Genomic DNA, 12,497 nt, shown 5'->3' with positions numbered 1-12,497 from the left:
TTAGGTGTCTTGCCCAAAGTCACACAGCTGGGTTATGGCTAGGTCAGGACTCAAATTCATTTTTTGGATTTTGATGGTTAAAATCTATGTATTTATTTATACAACACAGAGGGCTGTGTTGTAAAATGCATGTAACATACTTTAGTAGTAAAATGCATATAACATACTTTTAGTGTAATAGGAATTCAGAGTAGTAAATGCATATAATATACTTTAAGTGCAATAGGAATTCAGAGAAAAGTGTTTTGAATTCAAATTTTATCTGAATAAGTCCATGTTTTTCTCATGAATGATCTGGTTCCTCAGATAGGTCTTGTAGTTTGACTAATTAGATTTTAAAAGGGAATGAATAAGCCTGTCTCTGAATCCAATTCTTCATTTGTAAAACAGAGATGATGCTATCCCTTTCCCCTCTGTATCATTGCTATAGTTGAATAAAGTGATATATGTAAAATCTTTTAATAAATTAAAAAGCAATCAAGTACTGGTTGGGCTTGTGAAAGGATTGACATGCCTTTGGATAAAGATTTACTACACTTGTCCTTGGAAGAAGAAGAAAAAAGAAAGAAACATAAAAAGAATTGGCAAGCTCAAAGCCCAGACTCCTATTTTATGAACATAAAATGTCCAGGTCGCTATAAAATTACTAGTTTTCAGCCATAATTGTGTTTCTTTGTGTAGGCTGTTCAAAAATGTTGTGCCAGCCAATAGGAGGAAAGGTTAGACTCACAGAAGGATGTCCATTTAGGAGAAAGCAACACTAATGATCTACACGACCTCCTAAATTTGTGTTATATGGCAGAAAGCCTTATCAGTTCCATAATTCCAGTTAATCTACCAAGATAATGTAATTAATTTTGTAAGGTATACAACAATGATCTCCTATATTTAGTGTCAGTTTTTCAATAACATTTAAATTATGGGCAAAAAAAAGCATTAAACAATGTAAACTGTTCTTACTACTCACTAAAGTGTGAAAGTGTAAGTGCATGTGATTGATGTGTTTACATAGAGCTGACAGTGAAGATATGGTTTTAAGGATGGACTAAAATCTCAGGGAAAAGAGGGCTCTCAAAGTTCATCTGATCTAACCTCCCCAACTGATGCTTGTTAAAAAGGAATCTGGAGCAGAAAATGGTCTGGTGTCTCCTAACAGAACTTAATCTGTACCTTATATAGTTATTTATCTCTCAAATTCTGTTAATCTTAGACAATAGTGCCACAGATTTTTCATTATTCTTATAAATTTACTTGAATTAATCTTTTCATTAACTTTTAGAGCTTTTAATATGTTGATTGAAATAAAAGTGTTATGTTTATTTATTTATTTTTTTATTTTTTTTATTTTTGAAAATAAATAAATTGGAAAAAAGTGTTATGTTTATTTAAATGCAAACTCTTTTTTCTCTTTTTTTCCACTTTATTTATTTTCAGAAAAACAGTATTCATTATTTTTTCACCACACCTAGTGCTCCATGCAAGCCATGCCCTCTATAATACCCACCACCTGGTACCCCAACCTCCCACACCCCACCACTTCAAACCCCTCAGATTGTTTTTCAGAGTCCATAGTCTCTCATGGTTCACCTACCCTTCCAATTTACCCAAAAGCACATACCCTCCCCAATGTCCATAACCCTACCCCCCTTCTCCCAACCCCCCTCCCCCCAGCAGCCCACAGTTTGTTTCATGAGATTAAGAGTCACTTATGGTTTGTCTCCCTCCCTATCCCATCTTGTTTCATGGATTCTTCTCCTACCCACTTAAGCCCCCATGTTGCATCACCACTTCCTCATATCAGGGAGATCATATGATAGTTGTCTTTCTCCGCTGGACTTATTTCGCTAAGCATGATACTCTCTAGTTCCATCCATGTTGTTGCAAATGGCAAGATTTCGTTTCTTTTGATGGCTGCATAGTATTCCATTGTGTATATATACCACATCTTCTTGATCCATTCATCTGTTGATGGACATCTAGGTTCTTTCCATAGTTTGGCTATTGTGGACATTGCTGCTATAAACATTCGGGTGCACGTGCCCCTTTGGATCACTACTTTTGTATCTTTAGGGTAAATACCCAGTAGTGCAATTGCTGGGTCATAGGGCAATTTCAAACTCTTATTCTGGCAACTGGAAGATGAGAAGGCAATTTTCTCAATTTTGCTTATTGTTTCTGAATTATGCTCCTAAAAGCAGAGTCAATGTTCTTTGCATTCCTAAATATAAAACACTAATTCTTCTGGGAAGATGTTTTAACTGAACGTACAAAAAAAAAAAAAAAAGTGGGTGGGGGAGAAAAGCATTATCTTTTGGCTCACTTATTCTGGATGTGAATCTCTACCTAGATGTTACTTTATATCAGGGAAGGTCATGCCACTAACTTGAATAAGGTTAGACTTTATAATAGGTAATTATTACAAGGCAGTCCTCACTATATATGACTTAATTCTAAGGGTTATGTTATCTTTCTGTAACTCTAAACATAATTTCCCACCAAAGCTGGGGACATCACAATGCCTGACTTCAAGCTGTGATCATCAAGACAGCATGGTACTGCCACAAAAACAGAGACATAAATTAATGGAACAGAATAGAGAGTCCAGGAATGGACCCTTAACTCTATGGTCAAATAATCTTCAAAAAAGCAGGAAAGAATATCCAATGGGAAAAAAGACAGTCTCTTCAATAAATGGTGCTGGGAAAATAAGACAGCCGCATTCTGAAGTATGAAACTGGACCATTCTCTTACACTATATACAAAGATAAATTCAAAATTGATAAAAGACCTAAATAGGAGACAGAAATCCATTAAAATCCCAGAGGATAACACAAGAAGCAACTTCTCTGATCTTGGCTGCAGCCACTTCTTGCAAGACACATCTCTAAAGGCACAAAAAACTAAAGAAAAAATGAACTAGTAGGACTTCATCAAGATAAAAATCTACACAACAAAGGAAACAGGCAACAAAATTAAAAGGCAACCTATGGAATGGGAGAATATATTTGCAAATGACATATCAGGTAATGTCCTAGTATCCACGATCTACAAAGAACTTCTCAAACTCAACACCCAAAAAACAAAGAATCCAGTAAAGAAATAGGCAGAAAACATGAACAGATATTTCTTCAAAGATGACATACAAATGGCCAACAGACACATGAAAAATGCTCAACATCACTAGCCATTAGAGAGCCTCCCTCAAAAAAATTAAAAATTCTAGAACACAACAGCTGTCTCTACACCTTAAAGAACTGGAGAATCAACAACAAATCAAACCAACTCCACACATAAGAAGGGAAATCATCAAGATTAGAGCTGAGATCAATGAGGGAGAAACCAGAGATACAGTAGAACGTATCAATGAAACTAGAAGCTGGTTTTTTGAAAGAATCAATAAGATCGATAAGCCATTGGCCACATTAATCCAAAAAAAAAAAAGAGAGAAAGCCCAAATTCATAAAATTATGACTGAAAAGGGAGAGATCACAATGAACACCAAGGAAGTAGAAACAATCATCAGAAGTTATTACGAACAGTTATATGCCAATAAGCTTAGCAACCTAGATGCAATGGATGCATTCCTGGAAAAATATAAACTACCAACAATGAGCCAAGAAGAAATCGACAACCTAAATACACCGATATCTAATAACGAGATTGAAGCAGTGATCAAAAACCTCCCAAAAAACAAGAGCCCAGGACCTGACGGATTCCCTGGGGAATTCTACCAAACCTTCAAAGAAGAAATAACACCTATTCTCCTGAAGCTGTTTCAAAAAATTGAAGCAGAAGGAAAACTTCCAGACACTTTCTATGAAGCCAGCATTATCCTGATCCCCAAACCAGGCAAGGACCCTACCAAAAAGGAGAATTTCAGACCAATATCACTGATGAATATGGATGCTAAGATTCTCAACAAGATCCTAGCCAACAGGATCCAACAGCACATTAAAAAGATTATCCACCATGATCAGGTGGGATTCATCAGAGAACTAGAAATGAAAACCACAAGATACCACATTTTACCAGTTAAAATGGCAAAAAATAACAAGACAGGAAAAAACAAATATTGGTGAAGATGTGGAGAAAGGGCAACCCCTCTACACTGTTGGGAATGCAACCTGATACAGCCACTCTGGAAAACAGTATGGAGGTTCCTCAAGAAGTTAAAAAAATTGAGTTACCTTATGATCCAGCAATTGCACTACTGGGTATTTACCCCAAATAAAGTGAAATGAAGGGGCAACTGCACCCCAATGTTCATAGCAGCAATGTCCACAATAGCCAAATAGTGGAAGGAACCAAGATGTCATTTGGCAGATAAATGAATAAAGAAGATGTGGCTTATATATACAATGGGAGTATTGTGCCTCCATCAGAAAGGATGAATACCCAACTTTTGTAGAAACATGGACGGGACTGGAAGAGATTATGCTGAGTGAAATAAGTCAAGCAGAGAGAGTCAATTATCATATGGTTTCACTTATTTGTGGAGCATAACAAATATCATGGAGGACAAGGGGAGTTAGAGAGGAGAAGGGAGTTGAGGGAAATTGGAAGGGGAGGTGAACCATGAGAGACTATGGACTCTGAAAAACAATCTGAGGGTTTTGAAGGGGCGGGGGTGGGAGGTTGGGGGAACCAGGTGGTGGGTATTGGAGAAGGCACGGATTGCATAGAGCACTGGGTGTGGTGCAAAAACAATGAATACTGTTATGCTGAAAATAAATTTTAAAAAATCCAAGAAATTTCTGGAAGGCCTAAAAAAAAGAAAGAAAAGTTGAATAGCTACCATCTACATCAACATGGGTGGAAGTGGAGGGTATTATACTAAGTGAAATATGTCAATCTGAGAAAGACAATTATCAGATGATTTTGCTCATGTGGAATATAACAAATAGCACAGAGGATCATAGGGGAAGGGAGGGAAAACAGAATGACAAGAAATCAGAGAGAGAGAAAAACCATAAAAGATTCTTAGCTATAGGAAACAAACTGAGGGTTTCTGGAGGGAAAGTGGGTGGGAAGATGGGATAATTGGGTGATGGAAATTAAGGAGAGCATGTGATGTGATGATCACTGGGTGTTTTATGTAACTGATGTATTATTTAAAACTATATCTGAGACTGGTGATGTATTATATGTTGGATAATTGAATTTAAATTAAAAAATATATATACTTTCCAAGGAAACAATATTATAATGATCGCTAATCAAAACATCAAAAGTAATCATCTTTAGATAAAAAAAATACAAGTAACATTTCTTTTCTTCTTTCTTTTAAAGATTTTATTTATTTGAGAGAGAGAGACAGGTAGTGACAGAGATAGCTAGAGAGAGCACAAGCAGAGAGCAGAGTGAGAAGCAGGCTCCCAGTAAGCAGGGAGCCCAATGCAGGGCTTGATCCCAGGACTCTGTGGTCACGACCCCAGCTGAAGGCAGACACTCAACCACTTGAACCACCCAGGTGCCCCAATATGCTTCTCTGTTTTCCAATTTTTCTACAGTAAACATTATTACATATACAATTCATAAAAATAATTTATTGAGGTGAAATTCACATAACATAATAGTAACCATTTTAAAGTTGAGTAATTCAATGTCATTTAGTAAACTCAAAATTTTGGAACTCTAGCTGGAACTGGAACAACTCTAGCTGGAAAATATTCCCATCCTTCCAAGGTAAAACACCTAACTTATGAAGTAGATTCTTTGCTTTATCTATACTACATATTTCAGGTATAACCCAAGTGTTTCATATGCATAGAATCATACAATGTATTTGACTTATTTCACTTAGCATAATGTTTTGAGATTCATCCACATTGTATTATGTATGTAACAGTACTTCATTTTTTTTATGGCTGAATAATAATCGTTTCCTTATCCATTCATCCCTTGATGAACATTTTGGCGGTGGCCATCTTTTGGCTAGTGAGGTCATATGGTAGTTCTATGTTCAGTTATTTGAGGAATTGCCAAACTTTCCTAGAGTGAGTGAATGGTTTTGCATTTCCACCAGCAATGTTTTTCCATATCCTCACCAACACTGGTTATTTTCATTTTTTATACACAGTGTAGGGTTTTTTTAAAATTTTTAACGTGTTATTTTAATTCCACTTAGCTAATATACAGTGTTACATTAATTTCAGGACAAATGTACTTCTTATCCTATCACCTATTTAACCCATCCTCCTACTCCCTCTCCTCTCTGGTAACCATCAGTTTGTTCATTATAATTAAGAATCTGTTTCTTGATTTTTTTTTCCTTTTGATTTTTGTTCTGTTTTGTTTCCTAAATCCACATATTAGCAAAATCATATGGTATTTGTCTTTCTCTGGCTTATTTCACTTAGCATCATACACTGTAAGTCTATCCATGTTGTCGCAAATGACAAAATTTCACTCATTTTAAGGCTGAGTGATATTTCTGAATGTGTGTGTGTGTGTGTGTGTGTGTGTGATCTTCGTTCATCTTTTCTTTTTTTTTTTTTCCTTCATCTTCTTTATCCTTTTGTCCATCAGTGGACACTTGGCTTGCTCCCATATCTTGGTTATTGTAAAAAAAAAAAGGCTTTAACAAACATAGCTGTGCATATCTCTTCTAATTAGTGTGTTGGTTTCCTCTGGGTAAACGCCCAGTAGTGGAACTACTGGATCATATGGCAATTCTATATTTATTTTTTTTCAAGATTTTTTTTCCAATTTGTTTATTTTCAGAAAAACATTATTCATTATTTTTTCACCACACCCAGTGCTCCATGCAAGCCGTGCCCTCTATAATACCCACCACCTGGTACCCCAACCTCCCACCCCCCCACCACTTCAGACACCTCAGATTGTTTTTCAGAGTCCATAGTCTCTTCATGGTATTTTTTTAGAAATGCCCATACTGTTTTCCACAGTGTCTGCACCAATTTCCATTCCCACCAACAGTGCATGAGGTTTCCTTTTTCTCTGCATCCTTGTCAACACATTATTTCTTGTCTTTTAAAAATTCTTACAATTATGATAGGTGTAAAATGGTATATCATTATGGTTTTAATTTGCATTTTCCTGATGATGAGTGATATTGAACATCTCTTCATGTATCTGTTGACCATCTTCATGTCTTCCTTTACCCATTTTTAAATTGAATTATTTGTTTTCTCAAATTTGAGTTGTATACATTTTTTATATATTTTCAGTATAAACTCCTTATTAAGTATAACATTTGCAAATATCTTCTCCAATTCAGTAGGTTGTCTTTTTTTTTGGTGGCTTCCTTCTCTGTGCAAAAGCATTTTAATTTGGTTGCAGTCCCAATAGTTTAATTTAGCTTTCATTTCCTTTGCCAGAAGAGACATGCCTAGAAAAATGTGTCTGTGACCAATGTCAAAGAAATTATTGCCTGTTTTCTTATAGGAATTTTATGGCTTCAGATCTCACATTTAGGTCCTTATTTCATTCTGAATTTTATTTTGTGTATGATGTAACAAAGTGGTCCAGTCCATTTCTGTTGCATGTAGCTGTCCAGTTTCTCAATTCCATTTGGTGAAGAGACTCCCTTTTCTCCCATTGTATATTTGCCTCTTTTGATGTACATTAATTGACCATAAAAATATGAGTTTCTTTCTGGACTCTCTACTCTGTTCCATTGACCCATGTGTCTTTTTTGTGTCAGTAACCATAGTGTTTTCATTAGCACAGCTTTGTAGTATACCTTGAAATCTGGGATTGTGATACCTCCAGCTTTGTTGTTCTTTTCCAAGATTTATTTGGCTATTTGGGGTCTTTTATGGTTTTATACACACTTTAGGATTGTTTTGTGAAAAATGCCTTTGGTATTTTGATAGGGGTTATATTATATCTGAAGATTGCTTTGGCTAGTGTGGACGTTTTAACAATATTAATTTTTCCAATTCATGAGCATAGAATATCTTTCCTTTTGTTAATGTCATCCTCAGTTTTTTCATTAATATTGTATAGTTTTCCAAGCACATGCCATTCACCTCCTTGGTTAAATTATTTTTATATATTTTATTTTTCTTCAATTGTAATTGTCAATGCTTTATTTTTTAAACTTAATTAAATTAAATTTAATTTTTAAAATTACTTTTCGGTGTAACAGAATTCATTGTTTATGCACCACACCCAGTGCTCCATGCAATACATACCCTCCATTATACTCACCACCAGGCTCACCCAACCTCCCACCCCCCACCACTTCAAAACTTTCAGATTGTTTTCAGAGTCCAGAGTCTCTCATTGTTCATCTCCCTCTCCAATTTCCCTCAACTCTCTTCTCCTCTCCATCTCCCCATGTCCTCCGTGTTATTTCTTATGCTCCATAAATAAGTGAAACCATATTATAATTGACTCTCTGCTTGACTTATTTCACTCAGCATAATTGCTTACAGTCCCTTCCACGTTGACACAATAGCTGGGTATCCCACTTTCTGATGGAGGCATTATACTCCATAGTGTATATGCACCACATCTTCCTTATCCATTTGTTGAAGGGCATCTTGGTTCTTTCCACAATTTGGCGACCATAGCCATTGCTGTTATAAACATCGGGGTACAGATGGCCCTTCTTTTCATTACATCTGTATCTTTTTGGTAAATACCCAGTAGTGCAATTGCAGAGTCGTAGGGAAGCTCTATGGATGGAACTAGAGCGTATCATGCTTAGCGAAGTAAGTCCAGCGGAGAAAGACAACTATCATATGATCTCCCTGATATGAGGGAGTGGTGATGCAACATGGGGGCTTAAGTGGGTAGGAGAAGAATCCATGAAACAAGATGGGATAGGGAGGGAGACAAACCATAAGTGACTCTTAATCTATTTTTAATTTCTTAAGGAATCTCCACACTGTTCTCCAAAGTGGCTGCACCAACTTGCATTCCCACCAACAGTGTAAGAGGGTTCTCCTTTCTCCACATCTTCTCCAACACACGTTGTTTCCTGTCTTGCTAATTTTGGCCATTCTAACAGGTGTAAGGTGGTATCTTAATGTGGTTTTCATTTGAATCTCCCTGATGGCTAGTGATGATGAACATTTTTTCTTGTGTATGACAGACTTTTGTATGTTTTCATTGGAGAAGCATCTGTTCACGTTTTCTGCCCATTTCTTGACATGATTATCTGTTTTGTGTGTGTTGAGTTTGAGAATTTCTTTATAGATCCTGGACATCAGCCTTTTGTCTGTACTGTCATTTGCAAGTATCTTCTCCCATTCCTGGGTTGCCTCTATGTTTCGTTGACTGTTTCCTTTGCTGTGCAGAAGCTTTTGAATTTGATGAAGTCCCAAAAGTTCATTTTCGCTTTTGTTTCCTTTGCCTTTGGAGACATATCTTGAAAGAAGTTGCTGTGGCTGATATTGAAGTGGTTACTGCCTATGTTCTCCTCTAGGATTTCTGATGGATTCCTGTTTCACGTTGAGATCTTTTATCCATTTCAGTTTATCTTTGTGTACGGCTGTATGAGTTCTAGTAGTTTGGGGATGGAGTCTTCTGGGTTTTCCATATGTAGTATCATGTCATCTTCAAAGAGACTTTGACTTCTTCATTGCCATTTGGATACTTTTTATTTCTCTTTGTTGTCTGAATCACTACCCCAGCCTTCTTTTGAGGTCCATTGGCATGAATGATGTTTCTCCATCCCTTCACTTTCTGTCTGGGTGCATCCTTAGGTTCAAAACGGATCTCTTGTAGACAACATATGGATGGGTTCTGTCATTTTATCCAATCTTCAGCCATATGCCATTTTATGGGTGCATTTAGGCCATTCACATTGAGAGTGATTATTGAGAGATATGTTTTTATTGACATCGTGTAACCTGTGAAGTCTTTGTTTCTATAGATTGTCTCCATATACTTCTGTTCAATGATATTCTTAGGATTTTTCCTCTTTTATAGAACTCCCCCTTAATATTTCCTGCAGTGTCAGCTTGGTGGTCGCATACTCTTTTAAACCTTGCTGGTCTTGGAAGCTCTTTTTCTCTCCATCCATTTTGAATGTCAGTCTTGCTGGATAAAGTATTCTTGGCTGCATGTTCTTCTCATTTTGTGCCCTGAATATATCTTGCCAGCTGTTTCTGGCTTGCCAGGTTTCTGTGGACAGGTCTGATATTATTCTGATGGGCTTTCCTCTGTACATAAGGAATTTCTTTGCCCTAGAAGCTTTCAAGAGCTCCTGTCTACAATTTAGATTCACCATTTTCACTATCAGGTGTCTTGAGGTCTTTCTAGATTCTTTGAATTTGGGGAGAAACCTTTATGCCTCTAGTATATGAACGCTGGTTCCATTCGCCAGATTGAGAAAATTTTCATGGAGAATTTGTTCAACTATATCTTCTAGTCTTCTTTGTTTCTCCTTCCCCTCGGATTTCAATAATTCTGCCATTGAAATGTTTCATGGCATCATTTATTTCCCTAATTCTGTTTTCGTGGCTTCTAAGCTCTTTGTTCCAGGCTTCTTCCTGATCATTCTTCTCTACCTGTTTGTTCTCCAGATCACTAATTCTATCTTCTGCCTCTGTTACCCTAGCTTTTAGAGAATTTAGATTAGACTGGAACTTATTGAGAACATTGTGAACATCATCCCTGGTGGCTTTCACATCTGCCCTAATAAATTCTATTTTGTCACCCATGGCTTTTTCCAACCTAGCTCTTGCCTGGATAATTGTTAGCCTGAATTCCCTTTCCAACATATTGTCTATGTCCATACATAATAGCTCTGTTGCAGCAGGCACAGTCTCTGAATTTTTCTTCTGTTGGGCATTCCTCCGCCTAGTCATTTTGGTGAGAGTTGACTGAAAGTATGTTTAGATGAATATATCGACTCTGGTGCAGGCAAGGTGCAACCTGGAACGCTTCTGTGCAATCAAGGGTCCCCACCCAAAAGAAAGAAAAAAGAAAAAGAAAAGGGGGAGGGAAGAAAGATAAAATAAAAGAGAAGGCCCAGCCCAAATGGGACCCAAAGTAAGATTAATGAAGTATACAAACAAAAACAGACAAACAAAAAACTGGCAAAAGTAGATGACAAGAGAAAAATAAATAATCAAGTAAAAACAAACAAACAAAAAAGAACCTCATCAAGAAGAACCCTAGTATAAGATTTATATACTACCAGGACAAAAACAAATACACAGAAACACTGGCAGAAGAAAAGGATGGGAGAGTGGTTATAAATTCTCTTGTGGGCGAGGAAGGTTATTTTGATTCTTCCTGGATGTATCTTGATATCTTTGTTAAAGGACTGAACTTTCCTAAGATAAAGGGGGATTAAAAACTGGTTTATCTATAGGGGTAGCATTGATTGAGGAAAGGGGATTACCTTAAAGCTTAACTCTGTATGAATATTTTAAAAAAACTAAAATTAAATTAAATTAAATTAAAAAATTTAAAAAATAGAAAAGCAAAAGAAAAACAGGTATATGTATCAAAAAATTCAGGTTAAAAGATTATTATGGAATTTGATGTACTGGACATCTCACTGTGATGGTAAATAGGTTAAAAATTATTTTAAAAAAGAACCAGAATAGTGGGAACAACTTAAAAATAAAAGTATCTATGAAGTAGTGGTGGTTGTTCTCTTGTCTTGTGTGTTTGTTTGTTTGTTTGTTTTGGTTGGCTTTCTGGGGGAGGGGTCTGCCAAGTGGGTTTTCAGGCAGTTTTCCCTGAGTTAAGTCCTCCTACCCCCATCAAGCAGGTGGGCTCTGAGGAATCAGGTTTTTCAGGCTTTTGTTCTCTAGGGGTATTTTTGTTTGTTTGTTCATTTTTTTTCTCTCCCCTTGGCAGCTTTTGATCATTTTTGGAAGTTTAGAGGAAAGCAAACTGCACCCAGACCTCCCTCTCAAAGAGAAGCCTCAGTCTGTTCCCCTCAAGGTGCTCCAGAGCACATAAATTCCCCCTCTTCTGCTGGCAGAGCACATTCCCAGTCATGCTCTGGAGTCACAGGAACTCCTCCTTGTACCCAAAACCACGATAGCTGTGGCTGTTTGGGCAGCTCCAGACCACCAGAGAGGTCCCAAGCAGCAATAGCACACTGAGGTTTTTCCAGTGCCCTGGGCTCGGAGTACTCAGACTCTCCAGGGTCTGAGAGAGCACCGATTGGCGCCTGCACACACCTCTCTCAGGGGAGGGTGTGAGGCACGACTCAGACTCTGGTAGCATGGCACGTGCATGGAGAGTGCTAAAGGCTGTGGTTCTGCTGGCTGCCAAGGCCCCCTCACCCTTACGGGACCTGCCACCCAGAGGCTCTCAGGTGTGCTGGCAGCTCAGGGACCAAGACCTGTTTTCTTTGCTGCACTCTGGCTCAGCACCAGTGGTGGCTGTCCTAGGTTGGGGAACTTAAGCCCCTGTCTCTAACCGCCCTGATTCCCAGAATTTCCCCCCATGATCCTTTGTTCTTTTGGAGTACTTTAAACCAGACTCCATGTTAATGCTAGTCCCCAGTCACAGGGCACTTTCTTATTGGGGTATTACTTTCCAATGTGTCACTTCTGGTG

The 12,497-nt window shown here is 37.5% G+C and overlaps 1 protein-coding gene and 1 pseudogene across 1 annotated transcript in view; both read left to right on the top strand.

Annotated features, from left to right (window-relative positions):
- ZC3H12B (zinc finger CCCH-type containing 12B) overlaps positions 1-12,497 on the top strand; it is a 219,965-nt gene that overhangs the window by 15,643 nt on the left and 191,825 nt on the right. The gene's annotated exons all lie outside the window — the stretch shown is intronic.
- On the top strand, positions 511-764 carry LOC122896316 (annotated as a pseudogene).

This window comes from Neovison vison, chromosome X (genome assembly GCF_020171115.1).
Source record: "Neovison vison isolate M4711 chromosome X, ASM_NN_V1, whole genome shotgun sequence".
Taxonomy (NCBI): domain Eukaryota; kingdom Metazoa; phylum Chordata; class Mammalia; order Carnivora; family Mustelidae; genus Neogale; species Neogale vison.
Note: the sequence above shows the minus strand (reverse complement) of the source record. Positions and strands in the feature narration are given on the sequence as shown.